Below are 21,593 nucleotides of genomic sequence, written 5' to 3'. Positions count from 1 at the left end.
ATGCGGATCTCGAACGACAAACCTGCATTGGGATACTCATGAAAATAAATTCCTAAATCGTCGTTTTCCAGATCTACAACGGTTGGCAGGATCGGACCCGAAGGAAGGGAGCAACCAAGTCATCCTCATCAACGATAGTCACGCATGCTCTAACAGGGCACAGAAGAAAATCTTTTTATCACTCGTCAGCAAACAATGAAACATCTATTGATCAATGAAGGCATACCGGTATAATCTTCTTGACTCGGACGAACCGGGTAGGAGAATTGTTACGAGATTCAGACCTCACACGCTTGACTGAAGAATCTAGCTGTCTCGAGGATGATCCGTTTCTGATTGACATAATAAAGACGAACTCGGCAAGAAGAAATCTTTGCACTGAAAAGAGGGAGATGATATAATTTCACCGGCATAGATACTGCGGAAACCCTAAAGAGAAAGAGAAACGGATGCCGAGAAGACAAGATGGGCCTACATTACATCCAAAAACTCAGCCTCAGTGAAATCTCCCGTCAAAAAACTAATCAAGAGTAAAGAAAAATAGAGATACGTACTGGGAACACGCTTTCCAGCGTTATTGCTACCACTCCACCGCTAGCACCGAGACTTGGAAGCAAGACTAGCGATATGACATAAAGAGGAAGAATCACTTCCTCTTTTGTAGCCACAACGCTTTTGGAATGTAAATAAATAAGGGATTTCCTATTTGAAGCCACACATGGAAAGAGGCAACCAAGCTCGCAATAGCAGGCTGCACGGTACCAACAGTCCGCGCCACGCCGTGCCAAGCCAATAGTCCGCGCCACTCCAAATACGAGCCGATCCAATACTAATTGCTCATCCCAAGCCGACCAATGCTAACGGCTCATTCCAAGCCGATCCAATGCTAACTGCTCATTCCAAGCCAATCCAATGCTAGCGGATCCACTTAGCGTCGATTCTATGCCGACGTCTCCGTTCTGCATTCACAAGTCTAGCCCGGATGGCGCACAACCATTCCAGGCCGATGCCAACATTCTGCATCTCAACCAGCAACCACCTCTACCACTCTGCGGGCTAGCTAGTAACACCACGAGCAGAATCTACGCAAAGCCGCCAACACAAGAATCACAAAATTCCCCTTATCTCCCGAAAAAGGTTAGACAGATCTTCCCTACCATCTCTTCATGACTTGCCGTTTCGATTTTGTCCTTGTCTGTCACCATCTTATGCTTTCCTCGCAACAAAGCCCATGTTCCGAGCTAAGCAGGGGACTTAATGTTGATGGTGGTTTTTAGCTTAGGGTTAAAATCGTAAAACCTTAGTCAAACAGTGACGTCATACTTGAGTAATAATGTCTCTACTAGCACATTTATTGAACCGTTCAACATGTCTGCGTAAAATTACCGGGGTACCTTTTTTATGTATATTCCGTGCTCCACAGCAGAGCCCTCGGTACTGACTGGCATCATCTCTACACATGCCAGCCACACATGCTATCCAACCGTGCCAATGGCATGCCATGCCAGCCACATCTACGCGCCAAAGGAATGCCAACCATGCCAGCCACACCACCGTGCCAATGGCATGCCATGCCAACCACATCTCTGAGCCAAAGGCATGCCGACCATGCCAGCCGCACCACCGCGCCAATGGCATGCCATGCCAGCCATATCTCCGCGCCAAAGGCATGCCAACCATGCCAGCCGCACCACCGTGACAATGGCATGCCATGCCAGCCACATCTCCGTGCCAAAGGCATGCTAACCATGTCAGCCCCACTACCGTGCCAATGGCCAGCCATGCCAGCCACATCTCCGCGCTAAAGGCATTCCAACCATGCCAGCCGCACCACCGTGCCAATGGCATGCCATGCCAGCCACATCTCCATGCCAAAGGCATGCCAACCATGCCATCCGTACCACCGTGCCAATGCCATACCATGCCAGCCACATCTCCATGCTAAAGGCATGCCAACCATGCCAGCCGCACCACTGTGCCAATGGCATGCCATGCCAGCCACATCTCCGCGCCAAAGGCATGTCGACCATGCCAGCCGCACCATCGTGCCAATGGCATGGCATGGGATGCCATCCACAACTTCGCACCAAAGCCATGCCGGCCATGCCTCCATGCCGCTGGCTGCCAAACGAAGGGTTGCAACAATCAAAGACCACCCTTCCTTCTGAGATGCAAATCTCAGCCGTCCAAGTTCGCCACCAAACACGTGGAAACTTTTGTCCCAATGCCAATCCCTAATTTTGGCCGCGCCTAAACTATGCCAAAACCCTAATTTTGGCCGCGCCTAAAACGATTCCAAAATCTTAGCTTGGCCGCGCCTAAACCATGCCAAAGCCATGACAGCCATGCCTCCATGCCGCTGGCTTCCAAACGAAGGGTTGCAACAATCAACGGCCACCCTTCCCTCTGAGATGAAAATCTCAGCCGTCCAAGTTCGCCACCAAACGCGTGGAAACTTTTGGCCCAATGCCAAGCCCTAATTTTGGCCGCGCCTGAATTATGCCAAAACACTAATTTTGGACGCGCCTAAAACTATGCTAAAATCCTAGCTTGGCAGCGCCTAAACCATGACAAAGCCATGCCGACCATGCCTCCATGTCGCTGGCTTCCAAACGGAAGGTTGCAACAATCAACGGCTGTCCTTCCTCTTGAGATGCAGATCTCAGCCATACAAACTTTCCACCAAACGACTTGTGGCAATCTTTTGGCTACGGTGCCAACTATTGGCCACGGTGCCCAAGACCTAATTTGGCCACGCCAAAACCATGCCGGCCATGCCTCCATGCCGCTGGCTGCCAAATGGAAGGTGGAAACAATCAACCGATGTCCTTCCTCCTGATATGTAGATCTCAGCCGTACAAACTTGCCACCAAACGACTTGTGGCAATCTCTTGGCTATGGTGCCAACTCTTGGACACGGTGCCAAAGCCCTAATGTGTCCACACCAAAGCCATGTCGGGTATGCCTCCATGCCACTTACTGCCAAACGGAAGGTCGCAACAATCAACGGTTGTCCTTCCTCCTGAGATGCAGATCTCAACCATACAAACTTGCCACCAAACAACTTGTGGAAACCTTTGGCTACGCTGCCAACTCTTTAGCCACGACACATACTTATTTATGCTAATTCTTTGGTCACGGCACCAAACCCTAATTAGCCACGTCAAGAGCATGCACAAGCCATGCCAGCACCATGGCCACGCCACCGGCTACCAACGGAAGGTAACCACAATCAATGGCTAACCTTCCTCTTAAGATGCAAAATCTCGGCCGTCGAAAGTCACCACCGAACCGACAATCCTCTCAATCTTAGCTTTCCAAACATTAGCAACATGCTACACGTTTTCCACGAAAACACTCGAGACATCAAAACATGTCACAAATTGGGGGATGCTCATCAGAATATTGGTCTGGCGGTTTACAGCGTGCGGCGTACACTACGCCCATTACAAGAAAGTGTCATAAGAGTGAGCCGGTTAGTAAATACAAGAATTAATGGTGAAACGTTTCCTTCATTATGGAAACATCAATTCCAGGCGTTACTTGTTACCGCTTTCTTCCATTTACTCAACTGTTTCCACTTCTTACGAGACCAGGGTACGTTTTTGTTGCGACTTGTATAAATAGGTCTCACCTATTTCCACCAAAGGACAAGTTTTGGTCAGGAAAATACAACACTCAGAAATCACTTGTTAGCTTTCCCATCTGTTAGATTTTCACTTTCTGATACAAGTCGTCAAACAACTTCTCTTCCCGAATCAACTATCCTGGTCTCAACACTCTCTCTGCTTCCCTCCCTAGACCAACCATTCTCCTTCACTTTGTGACCGAAGCAAGTCTGGAACGGACATTTCTTGGTTTAGGCCGGATTTATACAGATTGATCTCTCGAATCAAAGTACTCCCTTGCAGTACATTATTTAGGGTTTATACTCGTTTCTCACCCACACACTCGAAATTACCAAAATTAGCAGAAACTGTTTTCACCTTCAAACAGTCTCATATCCTAATACTTTCAAGCTAACCTATACGAAGTTGACTCTAGTACATAATCAAGCGACTCTTTAAATGAGTTTTGGTTCACTAAAGTATGACAACCAAACTTGACATACCAACGCTTGGTGGGTTCAACCGATCTATGCTCTAACAGGACTGAGATGCGAGACCTGAGCATCAGGGAATAAAGCAATCCACTCTTTATTAGCCATACTTCTATCTAGTCTTTTCTCAACCAATTCTCTGTCATTTTCTATGGTTCGACCAAGTGAAGGCATAACCAGTGTATCCTAAATCTATAAGCCCTGCCCGATTGACTGCCCTGACAGACCCATCCATTTCACCTTTATTAACCCTACCATAACCCCCTGTTTCCTCTTGATTTAAAGTAAAGTTTAGATATCCAATTACAATCAAACCTACTTCTCGATTCAATAGAAGCCCAAATAAGTGAATATGGTACCCAAATAACGAAAAATATGTAAAAAGCAGGTCCGATTACGCCTATTCCTAATCCTAAATAGAATGTAATGATGCATCCAAGGGAGGGTGGTAATCGTAGACATTTGAAACAGGAAATTACAAGTGACACTCTTATCATGAGGATTCCCATATAAAAAAATAATAACCCAATCTTTCTTAGTTATCTGATCAGTGATGATGGCATTTATAAAGTAATATGAAGTTTGAGCTATCCCTAGTTTCACTATGTCGACCCAAGCAAGAGCTAAACCTCCCGACCTCCCTATAGGATCCACAATTTTCAGATTGTCATACTTGACCTATTTGAAAAGACTTAAGACATTAGTGCTAGGTTGTTTTGTTTCACTTAAGACGATTATTTCAGGCTGCATAGAGTTAACTAAGGCCTTTAAATGTTCCTTAGGAAAAAAAATTCCAAAACCTTGACAGTTCCAAGACAATATTTTAAGGTTTCCGAATTGAATGCATTCCTTGTACCAGATATAATTGTCCATGTTAAGAACTTCCAAATCAATTGTGTACATGCAAAGACCCCTTTTAAATCTAACAAGATAGATGTGGACTTTTCCAAAGCATATAAACATCCAATCACCCATAGAATTGTGAAAACAGTTATCATTCCAATTTCTATTTTCTTCTAACACATTCTTGCATTTACTCATGATGTAGTGTAGTCTAGTGTCATGGTTTTCAATTAATATATACGAACTGAGAACATGAAAAAGGTGTATAGTATTGTGTACCTGAATGTTGATCAGATCATCTATCACCATCTCTTTACCAGGATTAGTCGAGACTGCTGGAGGAGGGCTTGCAGAAATGTCAATGATGTAAACATCCCAAAAGAGTCATCGTTAGCCTCAGAAGGATTACTAACCATATGAGTGTTAGCCAGGATGATGTTATCATCTTCATAAGATTTCACAGAGGGAATAATAAATAAAGAATTTAGGAGCGAAGAAGAGATATTCGACTGTGTATTCTCATGCATCTCACCATCACAATCTTCCACACCTCCGGACACGTACATTGATGAAGCCTAGACTTCTTCAGATTCACTACTTCCACCATTTTTGAAACTCGTCTCTTGTACTTCCCCTTCTTTCTTTCCGGTTCCTTAACATTGACAATAAAATCCAATAACGAGCCTTCCTTTAACTAGTGTTCCTTTGCTTCTTCTAATATTCTGAACGCATCCTCAATACCCACAACATTATCACCTTCATTAATCACCAACTGCCCACCTGTAGCTATGTTCACATTCCCCACCCCTTCTGGCGCCAAGGAAGTTTACCTTTGCATTTTGTCCTGTTTCTTTCCTCCACCATCCTTCTATCTTCATTTAATCTTTCAGAATCAGCTAAAATTTGAGAAGCCACCAGATCAAGTTCACTACCTTCACCCTCTTCCAGAGGTTTATAAGAAGTATTTACTTCTCTAGAACAACCACCTGGTTCTCCGATCTCAATGATTTCTCCAATTATTGAATCCTGGGCCGCCTCTAATTCCAACTCCGTTATATTAGCCTTGCTAATACCATGGTTGCTCATATCCACATGACCACTATGACATGTTACCAAGGGCTCTATGTCAACCCTAAGTTCATTCTCAACACCAACAACATGTGCATCCACTATCATTACATCTCCTGCAACACATGGTTCTATCATGTGATCTAGGACTCTGCAAATATCACAAACTCTTCACAGCATTATATTGTAATTTACTGAAATCCATGCTTCATCTCCTTGAGCCTTTAAAAGAACCGTCTTAGGAAGCGACCCCGTGACATTAATCTTAATCAGCATCTTCACTGTTTTATGATATGGAGACAAACCCATCGGTTCATCAAATCCACACAATTCACCAATAGAAGCAGTTATTGCTCTATATGCTGTTGGAGTTAGAAAATGGGTTGGAATTCTACACAGGAAAACTATGAACAACTCATAATCTAGATTTATAGCAGCACCAAACTGGAAGCCTAGACTTGAAATATCTATCAGCACCACCAAATAACCATCAAGCACCCATGGACCATCATCTTTAATTCTCATGATATCAATTTCAGACCCAAAGCGATAGACATGAACAATAAGCCTTGCACCAAATTTCTTGACTAAAACCTCTTTAAACATTGGCCATAAGTCTCTTACCAGTTTCCTAACTCTGCTTGTGGAAATAGTAACGGGACAGCTGATGTCATTTTGAAAGTGATAAGTAGAAGTTCGTTCAAAGACTTGTAAATATTTGATTTCAGATTTAATTTTGGTTTCACTTAATGTTACGAGAGACTGGGACTCAGGATTCCACCAATAAATCCATTCATGTGATTCATATAGTTATTCTAGAGAATTATAGCTCAAATAAAATATTGTCTCTGTTTCTTTGCCAAAGTAGGTTTTTGAAAAGCAACGACTATAAATCTAAAGCATGGGATATCAAAAGACTTAACCTAAGTATAACCCATCAATTGAAATCACAACCGTTCAATAAAAACCATAAAACAATTAAAAATCCTTGCAAAAAGTCATGAAAGAATTAAATATAATTACCACACGTATGAAAATGGCTTCCTCCATCATCCCAGTGTTGGGGTTTAGCTCATGATGTCGTACAAATTCTCAAAAGATAGAAACATGGCTCAAAGAGTGTTTAAAGATGGAAGTACAAGGAAAATCACCAAAACAGATCAATTGCAACGTTTATATGCGTGGCAGATCGACTGTTACTAACGATACAGAAGATGTAAGACTACTGGGAACGATACTATGTGTGTCGTGGATAACCACACTTTTCTGCGACTGACTTGGGTCGTCCAATGTTCTTCAGCTTCGTCTTCTCCTCCTACTGCTGCAGCTTTCTCTGCCCGTGATTTCTTCGTCCAGAGCCTCCTCTAAAACTACTTAAAGGCCCCAAACTACCCAACTCCCCTTTCTCTGCGAACTGGAACCTCTTATATATCACAACCACCGATTATAACTCGATAAAGTCTTCGATTATCCTCCTTTTTTTTCTCTCCAAGTTACGTACTTTCCTTCCCATTTTAGCTTATCTCTCACGCGACTTCTACAGTGTTGTCTCTCCCCTGAATCAGAGATATTTTCTCTTATTTTGGAAGATTTCGTAGATGAATTAGGGAAGATATTTTCTCTCCAGTTCTTCCCAATATACAAATAAAATCCGTAAACTTCGTTCTTCCCTGTTTTTCCCTGTTTTCCGAATCCAAGAGTTACCAAACCTGCTTTGAGGTCTAGTGTTAATCCAATCCATATCCGGGTCCAAATCCAAGAAAATATCGACCCAAAATCCTTCCAAAGTAACACACGGTGATTGTATGGTTACGCAGGTAGAGTTGTATTTTCCCGCCAAATTTCAAATGGGAAAGATGAAGTGCCCCTATCCAACTCCAGGGTGCCTTTAACACTTGGGGTGTCCTGGGTGTAAATAGCAAGTGGTTTCCCCTTAGTAATTGAGTACCCCTTATCCAAATGGGGGTCCGTATAGTAATTTTCTCCCACGAGCGCAAATACCACTTTTCGAGCCAATTTTCCCGCACAAGCTTATTTCTCTAAAACACCTACAAAGACACAAAAGCCATAATAAATACAAATCGAGCATAACAATATATACAATTGAGATTATATCAGACACAAAATGTCTATCAAACCCCCAAACTTATTATTTGCTAGTCCTCGAGCAATCAAATCTAGAAAATAAAATCCTAACTCACTGTCGCAGGCATCGTCGATTGCATTTAGCGTATGCAATAAGCCTTTAAACCCCTAGGTGTCCCTAGTGGCGGAGTGTTGTCTCCGGAGGGCTTACCAGAGGTATACCCACAAAACCTTTATACTCCAGACCCAGCTATCTACACGAACCTTGGAAGGCACTAAAGAATCTCCTTGGTTGGCATACTTATTGACTACAGGAGGAAGTACCCTGATGCGAAATTCCAATTGTTGTACACGAGTTTGCACTCAAGCATACTAAAATTCATATATAAGTGACAGAGCTCTACTCAGATAGTTGCACTATGGACATCAATATCCGGAGTCAAACTAATCACATGGATAGATCAAGAAGATGGTATAGAGAAAACATAGATGGTTTTGATGTTTACTAGGTGAACGGTGTTTCTCATATCTGTCTGAAGGCCTCCGCCAAAATGAACCTATCCTAATGGACTGAGATACTAGTCTGACTAATATCAACACACTGGCATATACAAGGGTACCAGTGGTCGATAATCCTAACTCTAGGTCAACACAACTGGCATATACAAGGGTTCCAGTGGTCGACTTTATTGAATTTATTCCAGTTGGTCTGATGGTCTGTCTCAATTTCTCTTTTTTTTTTCTTTTTTTGTATCTCAATCACTCTAATTCACCCTAGCATTGGTAACAACTTGAATCGTGAGCCCCACCTAATCACTTAGAGAAACATAGTTTAAAAACAAAACAAAATAAAAACAGAAGTGAAAAGGACTCAACGAGATATGGTGAAACTATCATGTTATTTCTAACACCTGAGCTCTGTGCTTTTATGAATAGACTCTTTAGATGTTGCCATCTAGTCAGATTGGTTCCTCAACTCCTACAACCAAAATGCTTCCATCCACTTAGATTGGTTAGTGCCATCCTTAATAGGGATAAATTTCTAGGCTCTGGAGTTTATTATGCAACTAAAAAGTTTCTCCTATACCCCCAAACTTAAATCTAACATTGTCCTCAATGTTCCAAAGGTGAAATTAAAATGAACAAGGAGAAACTGTTACCATTTGAAGCAAAAGAGATAAGGAAAGATATTACCGTGTTGCATGAGAATGGGTTACCTCCCAAGAAGTGCTAAGTTTAAGTCTTCAGCCAGACTAAGAAAGGATTAGTCACCTCATAAATCATAAAATAATAGCCGAAATATCTGTGGTCATCAAAACCAAATAGAGCTATCACAAGTAAAAGGAATCTGCAACATGCCAAGAAAATGAACAAATAAAGCACACCCTTGTCTAATTTTCCTGTTTAAGACAACTACATCTAGTTCTGGTTCAGGTTCAGGATCTATAACTGGGTCCAAATAAATATTTTCATGGGTTGCGTTTCCTCATAGGTTAGATCCAAATGTTCAGGTTCTAGAGTCTGGAAAAACTCAAATAAAAACTTAGAAGCACATAATAATAACCTGAATAATTGAGGATCCTCTAAGTCAATCATATTTGACTTACACAGCTGACCACAATGAGAGTGGTGATCTTCCTTAAACAAGTATGTCGACCCTAATCTCCTAAAGTAATTAGGTTTAGTCTCAAAACTTAATATTCGACACATTTGAAATCAAACATTCCCACATTTGGAAGAAAAATATTTGGTGGGAAAACAAAGTCAATCTGGGTATCATAGCCTTGGTAAATCACATCAACCAAAGGATGGGTTTCTAATAACTGAAATTTCTTGTGGACATCACTAGGTTCAGGAAAACGTGTATGAAGATAATCTTGTAAAATGGTTGAGGCACATATGTCAAGTCCCAAGTGAGGGACCTTTCGAAGAGATAAATCACATGGAGAATGATAATCACCCTCAAACTTAGAGTTTTCAGTGTCTCTAGAAAGACTAGTCACAACTTCCCTAATTTCAAGGTCATCTAATTCATGAAAATGGTCAATTGATGATTCTTCTAAGTCGGGTACATCCTCACTCATCTCGACGAGTTCATTTTCTTTTTCTAAGTCTATTTTTTCTAAATCGCTCTCTCAAATATACTCGTTCCTCTAAACCATTATTAGCTTCGTAATCAAAAGGAAATACTACATCGTCTAAAACGGGGGTATCTCTAGTCAAATCCTCGTCCTTTTGAATAGGTGAACAATTATTAAAATTATTTGGATTTGAACTAGAAATAATAATTTTTAAGCTTAGTTGGAGTAGCAAATTCCTGATCACTATGCCTATTTATTTCAAATTCTTCATCAACACTATCCCCATCATAATCATTATAATAACATGAAAATGGTTGAACCTCATCTAAACAACATAGTGTTACCAATTATATCCTCGTCATCTTGATTATGCAAATAACTATCCTCATTTTCAAGGGTATTATTGGAGACATTGTATTGAAAATTAAGATTATTTCTAGCAATTCTTTCGTTCGTCTCAGCTATCAGTTTGAGGGATTCCTCTATAAAAAGTTTTCTTTCATCATAAACTAAGTTATTCATCTCAGCTATCCTACGTGTCGACTCTTCTAATTTCCTGAGAGACTCTTCTAAAGGAGAAATATAAGAATTTTGCTCATATGATCGGTGCGTATGTGGATAGTAATTGGGCTCACCATGGTATGGACCATAATCTTCAAAAGGCTGATGTTCCCAACCACTATTCACACCACGGTCAAAGTAGTAACGTCCATTTTGAAACTCAGTCGGATATTCGTTGTATTGGCTATTGTAATACCAGTTCGACATTCTACTGCAGGGGTGTGAGTTGTCACACAAAATAAAACCCACTGATAGGGGATTCGTGGGTGGATAGAGTCTTACCTCCCGTACCAGACAGGCGATGAACCGTTGAAGTCGATTCAGGCCACCGACTCCAATGTCAGTGTACGAACCCGAGGGGCCGAGACAGTATCGTAACTGTCGTCCTTCCCAGCAAACAGTTTATATTTAATTTTTAACCCTTCCTTAGGGTTTCAAAATAATAATAATGTCCAGTCCAAAAATAAAGTCCAAAACTAAAAATGTCCAAAAAGGAAAAGAAAAATTACAAAAATAAAATCCTATTTACAGTTTCTAAAAATAAACAAAATAACTATATACAAAATATTCTTCTTCACTCCTTTCAGATTCCTCTTTGCTTTCCTTCTCTGGCGATGCTTTCCTGTTATAGCACTTTTTCTTTCCTTGTAGCTTCGCTCCAAATCTGAAAAGAATCGAAAAATACCAAAACGCATAAAAAAGAACAAAAATAATAAAAATAAAAAGAAACCTAAAAAAATCTAAATACAAGTCCGCGTCGGCGGCGCCAAAAAGTCGTTTTGAAAGTGATAAGTAGAAGTTCGTTCAAAGACTTGTAAAGATTTGATTTCAGACTTAATTTTGGTTTCACTTAATGTTACGAGAGACTGGGACTCAGGATTCCACCAATAAATCCATTCATGTGATTCATATAGTTATTCTAGAGAATTATAGCTCAAATAGAATATTGAATCTGTTTCTTTGCCAAGGTAGATTTTTGAAAAGCAACGACTATAAATCTAAAGCATGGGATATCAAAAGACTTAACCTAAGTATAACCCATCAATTAAAATCACAACCGTTCAATAAAAACCATAAAACAATTAAAAATCCTTGCAAAAAGTCATGAAAGAATTAAATATAATTACCACACGTATGAAAATGGCTTCCTCCTTCATCCCAGTGTTGGGGTTTAGCTCATGATGTCGTACAAATTCTCAAAAGATAGAAACATGGCTCAAAGAGTGTTTAAAGATGGAAGTACAAGGAAAATCACCAAAACAGATCAATTGCAACGTTTATATGCGTGGCAGATCGACTGTTACTAACGATACAGAAGATGTAAGACTGCTGGGAACGATACTATGTGTGTCGTGGATAACCACACTTTTCTGCGACTGACTTGGGTCGTCCAATGTTCTTCAGCTTCGTCTTCTTCCTCCTACTGCTGCAACTTTCTCTGCAGCGTGATTTCTTCGTCCAGAGCCTCCTCTAAAACTACTTAAAGGCCCCAAACTACCCAACTCCCCTTTCTCTGCGAACTGGAACCTCTTATATATCACAACCACCGATTATAACTCGATAAAGTCTTCGATTATCCTCCTTTTTTTTCTCTCCAAGTTACGTACTTTCCTTCCCCTTTTAGCTTATCTCTCACGCGACTTCTACAGCTGTTGTATCTCCCCTGAATCAGAGAAGATATTTTCTCTGTTATTTTTGGAAGATTTCGTAGATGAATAGGGAAGATATTTTCTCTCAGTTCTTCCCAATATACAAATAAAATCCCGTAAACTTCGTTTCTTCCCTGTTTTATCCCTGTTTTTCCGAATCCAAGAGAGTTACCAAACCTGCTTTGAGGTCTAGTGTTAATTCCAATCCATATCCGGGTCCAAATCCAAGAAAATATCGACCCAAAATCCTTCCAAAGTAACACACGGTGATTGTATGGTTACGCAGGTAGAGTTGTATTTTCCCGCCAAATTTCAAATGGGAAAAGATGAAGTGCCCCTATCCAACTCCAGGGTGCCTTTAACACTTGGGGTGTCCTGGGTGTAAATAGCAAGTGGTTTCCCCTTAGTAATTGAGTACCCCTTATCCAAAATGGGGTCGTATAGTAATTTTCTCCCACGAGCGCAAATACCACTTTTCGAGCCAATTTTCCCGCACAAGCTTATTTCCTAAAAACACCTACAAAGACACAAAAAGCCATAATAAATACAAAATCGAGCATTAACAATATATACAATTGAGATTATATCAGACACAAAAATGTGTCTATCAAATACCCCCAAACTTATTATTTGTTAGTCCTCGAGCATATCAAATCTAGAAAATAAAATCATAACTCACTGTCGCAGGCATCGTCGATTGCATTTAGCGTATGCAATAAGCCTTTAAACCCCTAGGTGTCTAGTGGCGGAGTGTTGTCTCCGGAGGGCTTACCAGAGGTATACCCACAAAACCTTTATACTCCAGACCCAAGCTATCTACACAGAACCTTGGAAGGCACTAAAGAATCTCCTTGGTTGGCATACTTATTGACTACAGGAGGAAGTACCCTGATGCGAAATTCCAATTGTTGTACACGAGTTTGCACTCAAGCATACTAAAATTCATATATAAGTGACAGAGCTCTACTCAGATAGTTGCACTATGGACATCAATATCCGGAGTCGAAACTAATCACATGGATAGATCAAGAAGATGGTATAGAGAAAAACATATATGGTTTTGATTTTACTAGGTGAACGGTGTTTCTCATATCTGTCTGAAGGCCTCCGCCAAAATGAACCTATCCTAATGGACTGAGATACTATCTGACTAATATCAACACACTGGCATATACAAGGGTACCAGTGGTCGATAATCCTAACTCTAGGTCAACACAACTGGCATATACAAGGGTTCCAGTGGTCGACTTTATTGAATTTATTCCAGTTGGTCTGATGGTCTAGTCTCAATTTCTTTTTTTTTTCTTTTTTTTTGTATCTCAATCACTCTAATTCACCCTAGCATTGGTAACAACTTGAATCGTGAGCCCCACCTAATCACTTAGAGAAACATAGTTTAAAAAACAAAACAAAATAACAAAGTGAAAAGGACTCAACGAGATATGGTGAAACTATCATGTTATTTCTAACACCTGAGCTCTGTGCTTTTATGAATAAACTCTTTAGATGTTGTCATCTAGTCAGATTGGTTCCTCAACTCCTACAACCAAAATTCTTCCATCCACTTAGATTGGTTAGTGCCATCCTTAATAGGGATAAATTTCTAGGCTCTGGAGTTTATTTATGCAACTAAAAAGTTTCTCCTATACCCCCAAATTTAAATCTGACATTGTCCTCAATGTTCCAAAGGTGAAATTAAAAGTATGAACAAGGAGAAACTGTTACCATTTGAAGCAAAAGAGATAAGGAAAGATATTACCGTGTTGCATGAGAACGGGTTACCTCCCAAGAAGTGCTAAGTTTGAAGTCTTCAGCCAGACTAAGAAAGGATTAGTCACCTCATAAAATCATAAAATAATAGCCGAAATATCTGTAGGTCATCAAAACCAAATAGAGCTATCACAAGTAAAAGGAATCTGCAACATGCCAAGAAAATGAACAAATAAAGCACACCCTTGTCTAATTTCCTGTTTAAGACAACTACATCTAGTTCTGGTTCAGGTTCAGGATCTATAACTGGGTCCAAATAAAATATTTTCATGGGTTGCGTTTCCTCATAGGTTAGATCCAAATGTTCAGGTTCTAGAGTCTGGAAAAACTCAAATAAAAACTTAGAAGCACATAATAATAACCTGAATAATTGAGGATCCTCTAAGTCAATCATATTTGACTTACACAGCTGACCACAATGAGAGTGGTGATCTTCCTTAAACAAGTATGTCGACCCTAATCTCCTAAAGTAATTAGGTTTAGTCTCAAAACTTAATATTCGACACATTTGAAAATCAAACATTCCCACATTTGGAAGAAAAATATTTGGTGGGAAAACAAAGTCAATCTGGGTATCATAGCCTTGGTAAATCACATCAACCAAAGGATGGGTTTCTAATAACTGAAATTTCTTGTGGACATCACTAGGTTCAGGAAAACGTGTATGAAGATAATCTTGTAAAATGGTTGAGGCACATATGTCAAGTCCCAAGTGAGGGACCTTTCGAAGAGATAAATCACATGGAGAATGATAATCACCCTCAAACTTAGAGTTTTCAGTGTCTCTAGAAAGACTAGTCACAACTTCCCTAATTTCAAGGTCATCTAATTCATGAAAATGGTCAATTGATTCTTCTAAGTCGGGTACATCCTCACTCATCTCGACGAGTTCATTTTCTTTTTCTAAGTCTATTTTTTCTAAATCGCTTGACTCAAAATATACTCGTTCCTCTAAACCATTATTAGCTTCGTAATCAAAAGGAAATACTACATCGTCTAAAACGGGGGTATCTCTAGTCAAATCCTCGTCCTTTTGAATAGGTGAACAATTATTAAAATTATTTGGATTTGAACTAGAAATAATATTATTATTAAGCTTAGTTGGAGTAGCAAATTCCTGATCACTATGCCTATTTATTTCAAATTCTTCATCAACACTATCCCCATCATAATCATTATAATAACATGAAAATGGTTGAACCTCATCTAAACAACAAGTAGTGTTACCAATTATATCCTCGTCATCTTGATTATGCAAATAACTATCCTCATTTTCAAGGGTATTATTGGAGACATTGTATTGAAAATTAAGATTATTTCTAGCAATTCTTTCGTTCGTCTCAGCTATCAGTTTGAGGGATTCCTCTATAGAAAGTTTTCTTTCATCATAAACTAAGTTATTCATCTCAGCTATCCTACGTGTCGACTCTTCTAATTTCCTGAGAGACTCTTCTAAAGGAGAAATATAAGAATTTTGCTCATATGATCGGTGTGTATGTGGATAGTAATTGGGCTCACCATGGTATGGACCATAATCTTCAAAAGGCTGATGTTCCCAACCACTATTCACACCACGGTCAAAGTAGTAACGTCCATTTTGAAACTCAGTCGGATATTCGTTGTATTGGCTATTGTAATACCAGTTCGACATTCTACTGCAGGGGTGTGAGTTGTCACACAAAATAAAACCCACTGATAGGGGATTCGTGGGTGGATAGAGTCTTACCTCCCGTACCAGACAGGCGATGAACCGTTGAAGTCGATTCAGGCCACCGACTCCAATGTCAGTGTACGAACCCGAGGGGCCGAGACAGTATCGTAACTGTCGTCCTTCCCAGCAAACAGTTTATATTTAATTTTTTAACCCTTCCTTAGGGTTTCAAAATAATAATAATGTCCAGTCCAAAAATAAAGTCCAAAACTAAAAATGTCCAAAAAGGAAAAGAAAAATTACAAAAATAAAATCCTATTTACAGTTTCTAAAAATAAACAAAATAATACTATACAAAATATTCTTCTTCACTCCTTTCAGATTCCTCTTTGCTTTCCTTCTCTGGCGATGCTTTCCTGTTATAGCACTTTTTCTTTCCTTGTAGCTTCGCTCCAAATCTGAAAAGAATCGAAAAATACCAAAACGCATAAAAAAGAACAAAAATAATAAAAATAAAAAGAAACCTAAAAAAATCTAAATACAAGTCCGCGTCGGCGGCGCCAAAAAGTCGTTTTGAAAGTGATAAGTAGAAGTTCGTTCAAAGACTTGTAAAGATTTGATTTCAGACTTAATTTTGGTTTCACTTAATGTTACGAGAGACTGGGACTCAGGATTCCACCAATAAATCCATTCATGTGATTCATATAGTTATTCTAGAGAATTATAGCTCAAATAGATATATTGTTGTCTTTGCCAAGGTAGATTTTTGAAAAGCAACGACTATAAATCTAAAGCATGGGATATCAAAAGACTTAACCTAAGTATAACCCATCAATTAAAATCACAACCGTTCAATAAAAACCATAAAACAATTAAAAATCCTTGCAAAAAGTCATGAAAGAATTAAATATAATTACCACACGTATGAAAATGGCTTCCTCCTTCATCCTAGTGTTGGGGTTTAGCTCATGATGTCGTACAAATTCTCAAAAGATAGAAACATGGCTCAAAGAGTGTTTAAAGATGGAAGTACAAGGAAAATCACCAAAACAGATCAATTGCAACGTTTATATGCGTGGCAGATCGACTGTTACTAACGATACAGAAGATGTAAGACTACTGGGAACGATACTATGTGTGTCGTGGATAACCACACTTTTCTGCGACTGACTTGGGTCGTCCAATGTTCTTCAGCTTCGTCTTCTTCCTCCTACTGCTGCAACTTTCTCTGCCGCGTGATTTCTTCGTACCAGAGCCTCCTCTAAAACTACTTAAAGGCCCCAAACTACCCAACTCCCCTTTCTCTGCGAACTGGAACCTCTTATATATCACAACCACCGATTATAACTCGATAAAGTCTTCGATTATCCTCCTTTTTTTTCTCTCCAAGTTACGTACTTTCCTTCCCCTTTTAGCTTATCTCTCACGCGACTTCTACAGCTGTTGTATCTCCCCTGAATCAGAGAAGATATTTTCTCTGTTATTTTTGGAAGATTTCGTAGATGAATCAGGGAAGATATTTTCTCTCCAGTTCTTCCCAATATACAAATAAAATCCCGTAAACTTCGTTTCTTCCCTGTTTTATCCCTGTTTTTCCGAATCCAAGAGAGTTACCAAACCTGCTTTGAGGTCTAGTGTTAATACCAATCCATATCCGGGTCCAAATCCAAGAAAATATCGACCCAAAATCCTTCCAAAGTAACACACGGTGATTGTATGGTTACGCAGGTAGAGTTGTATTTTCCCGCCAAATTTCAAATGGGAAAAGATGAAGTGCCCCTATCCAACTCCAGGGTGCCTTTAACACTTGGGGTGTCCTGGGTGTAAATAGCAAGTGGTTTCCCCTTAGTAATTGAGTACCCCTTATCCAAAATGGGGGTCCGTATAGTAATTTTCTCCCACGAGCGCAAATACCACTTTTCGAGCCAATTTTCCCGCACAAGCTTATTTCTCTAAAAACACCTACAAAGACACAAAAAGCCATAATAAATACAAAATCGAGCATTAACAATATATACAATTGAGATTATATCAGACAGAAAAATGTGTCTATCAAATACCCCCAAAGTTATTATTTGCTATTCCTCGAGCATATCAAATCTAGAAAATAAAATCATAACTCACTGTCGCAGGCATCGTCGATTGCATTTAGCGTATGCAATAAGCCTTTAAACCCCTAGGTGTCTCTAGTGGCGGAGTGTTTTCTCCGGAGGGCTTACCAGAGGTATACCCACAAAACCTTTATACTCCAGACCCAAGCTATCTACACAGAACCTTGGAAGGCACTAAAGAATCTCCTTGGTTGGCATACTTATTGACTACAGGAGGAAGTACCCTGATGCGAAATTCCAATTGTTGTACACGAGTTTGCACTCAAGCATACTAAAATTCATATATAAGTGACAGAGCTCTACTCAGATAGTTGCACTATGGACATCAATATCCGGAGTCGAAACTAATCACATGGATAGATCAAGAAGATGGGTATAGAGAAAAACATATATGGTTTTGATTTTTACTAGGTGAACGGTGTTTCTCATATCTGTCTGAAGGCCTCCGCCAAAATGAACCTATCCTAATGGACTGAGATACTAATCTGACTAATATCAACACATTGGCATATACAAGGGTACCAGTGGTCGATAATCCTAACTCTAGGTCAACACAACTGGCATATACAAGGGTTCCAGTGGTCGACTTTTTTGAATTTATTCCAGTTGGTCTGATGGTCTAGTCTCAATTTCTCTTTTTTTTTTCTTTTTTTTTGTATCTCAATCACTCTAATTCACCCTAGCATTGGTAACAACTTGAATCGTGAGCCCCACCTAATCACTTAGAGAAACATAGTTTAAAAACAAAACAAAATAAAAACAGAAGTGAAAAGGACTCAACGAGATATGGTGAAACTATCATGTTATTTCTAACACCTGAGCTCTGTGCTTTTATGAATAAACTCTTTAGATGTTGTCATCTAGTCAGATTGGTTCCTCAACTCCTACAACCAAAATTCTTCCATCCACTTAGATTGGTTAGTGCCATCCTTAATAGGGATAAATTTCTAGGCTCTGGAGTTTATTTATGCAACTAAAAAGTTTCTCCTATACCCCCAAATTTAAATCTGACATTGTCCTCAATGTTCCAAAGGTGAAATTAAAAGTATGAATAAGGAGAAACTGTTACCATTTGAAGCAAAAGAGATAAGGAAAGATATTACCGTGTTGCATGAGAACGGGTTACCTCCCAAGAAGTGCTAAGTTTGAAGTCTTCAGCCAGACTAAGAAAGGATTAGTCACCTCATAAAATCATAAAATAATAGCCGAAATATCTGTAGGTCATCAAAACCAAATAGAGCTATCACAAGTAAAAGGAATCTGCAACATGCCAAGAAAATGAACAAATAAAGCACACCCTTGTCTAATTTCCTGTTTAAGACAACTACATCTAGTTCTGGTTCAGGTTCAGGATCTATAACTGGGTCCAAATAAAATATTTTCATGGGTTGCGTTTCCTCATAGGTTAGATCCAAATGTTCAGGTTCTAGAGTCTGGAAAAACTCAAATAAAAACTTAGAAGCACATAATAATAACCTGAATAATTGAGGATCCTCTAAGTCAATCATATTTGACTTACACAGCTGACCACAATGAGAGTGGTGATCTTCCTTAAACAAGTATGTCGACCCTAATCTCCTAAAGTAATTAGGTTTAGTCTCAAAACTTAATATTCGACACATTTGAAAATCAAACATTCCCACATTTGGAAGAAAAATATTTGGTGGGAAAACAAAGTCAATCTGGGTATCATAGCCTTGGTAAATCACATCAACCAAAGGATGGGTTTCTAATAACTGAAATTTCTTGTGGACATCACTAGGTTCAGGAAAACGTGTATGAAGATAATCTTGTAAAATGGTTGAGGCACATATGTCAAGTCCCAAGTGAGGGACCTTTCGAAGAGATAAATCACATGGAGAATGATAATCACCCTCAAACTTAGAGTTTTCAGTGTCTCTAGAAAGACTAGTCACAACTTCCCTAATTTCAAGGTCATCTAATTCATGAAAATGGTCAATTGATTCTTCTAAGTCGGGTACATACTCACTCATCTCGACGAGTTCATTTTCTTTTTCTAAGTCTATTTTTTAAATCGCTTGACTCAAAATATACTCGTTCCTCTAAACCATTATTAGCTTCGTAATCAAAAGGAAATACTACATCGTCGTCTAAAACGGGGGTATCTCTAGTCAAATCCTCGTCCTTTTGAATAGGTGAACAATTATTAAAATTATTTGGATTTGAACTAGAAATAATATTATTATTAAGCTAGTTGGAGTAGCAAATTCCTGATCACTATGCCTATTTATTTCAAATTCTTCATCAACACTATCCCATCATAATCATTATAATAACATGAAAATGGTTGAACCTCATCTAAACAACAAGTAGTGTTACCAATTATATCCTCGTCATCTTGATTATGCAAATAACTATCCTCATTTTCAAGGGTATTATTGGAGACATTATTGAAAATTAAGATTATTTCTAGCAATTCTTTCGTTCGTCTCAGCTATCAGTTGAGGGATTCCTCTATAGAAAGTTTTCTTTCATCAAAACTAAGTTATTCATCTCAGCTATCCTACGTGTCGACTCTTCTAATTTCCTGAGAGACTCTTCTAAAGGAGAAATATAAGAATTTTGCTCATATGACGGTGCGTATGTGGATAGTAATTGGGCTCACCATGGTATGGACCATAATCTTCAAAAGGATGATGTTCCCAACCACTATTCACACTACGTCAAAGTAGTAACGTCCATTTTGAAACTCAGTCGGATATTCGTTGTATTGGCTATTGTAATACCAGTTCGACATTCTACTGCAGGGGTGTGAGTTGTCACACAAAATAAAACCCACTGATAGGGGATTCGTGGGTGGATAGAGTCTTACCTCCCGTACCAGACAGGCGATGAACCGTGAAGGCGATTCAGGCCACCGACTCCAATGTCAGTGTACGAACCCGAGGGGGCGAGACAGTATCGTAACTGTCGTCCTTCCCAGCAAACAGTTTATATTTAATTTTTAACCCTTCCTTAGGGTTTCAAAATAATAATAATGTCCAGTCCAAAAATAAAGTCCAAAACTAAAAGTCCAAAAAGGAAAAGAAAAATTACAAAAATAAAATCCTATTTACAGTTTCTAAAAATAAACAAAATAACTATATACAAATATTCTTCTTCACTCCTTTCAGATTCCTCTTTGCTTCCTTCTCTGGCGATGCTTTCCTGTTATAGCACTTTTTCTTTCCTTGTAGCTTCGCTCCAAATCTGAAAAGAATCGAAAAATACCAAAACGCATAAAAAAGAACAAAAATAATAAAAATAAAAGAAACCTAAAACAAATCTAAATACAAGTCCGCGTCGGCGGCGCCAAAAAGTCGTTTGAAAGTGATAAGTAGAAGTTCGTTCAACTTGTAAAGATTTGATTTCAGACTTAATTTTGGTTTCACTTAATGTTACGAGAGACTGGGACTCAGGATTCCACCAATAAATCCATTCATGTGATTCATATAGTTATTCTAGAGAATTATAGCTCAAATAGAATATTGAATCTGTTTCTTTGCCAAGGTAGATTTTTGAAAAGCAACGACTATAAATCTAAAGCATGGGATATCAAAAGACTTAACCTAAGTATAACCCAATCAATTAAAATCACAACCGTTCAATAAAAAACCATAAAACAATTAAAATCCTTGCAAAAAGTCATGAAAGAATTAAATATAATTACCACAC

The sequence above is a fragment of the Papaver somniferum genome, unplaced genomic scaffold (genome assembly GCF_003573695.1).
Source record: "Papaver somniferum cultivar HN1 unplaced genomic scaffold, ASM357369v1 unplaced-scaffold_19, whole genome shotgun sequence".
NCBI classification, from domain to species: Eukaryota; Viridiplantae; Streptophyta; class Magnoliopsida; order Ranunculales; family Papaveraceae; genus Papaver; species Papaver somniferum.
Note: the sequence above shows the minus strand (reverse complement) of the source record.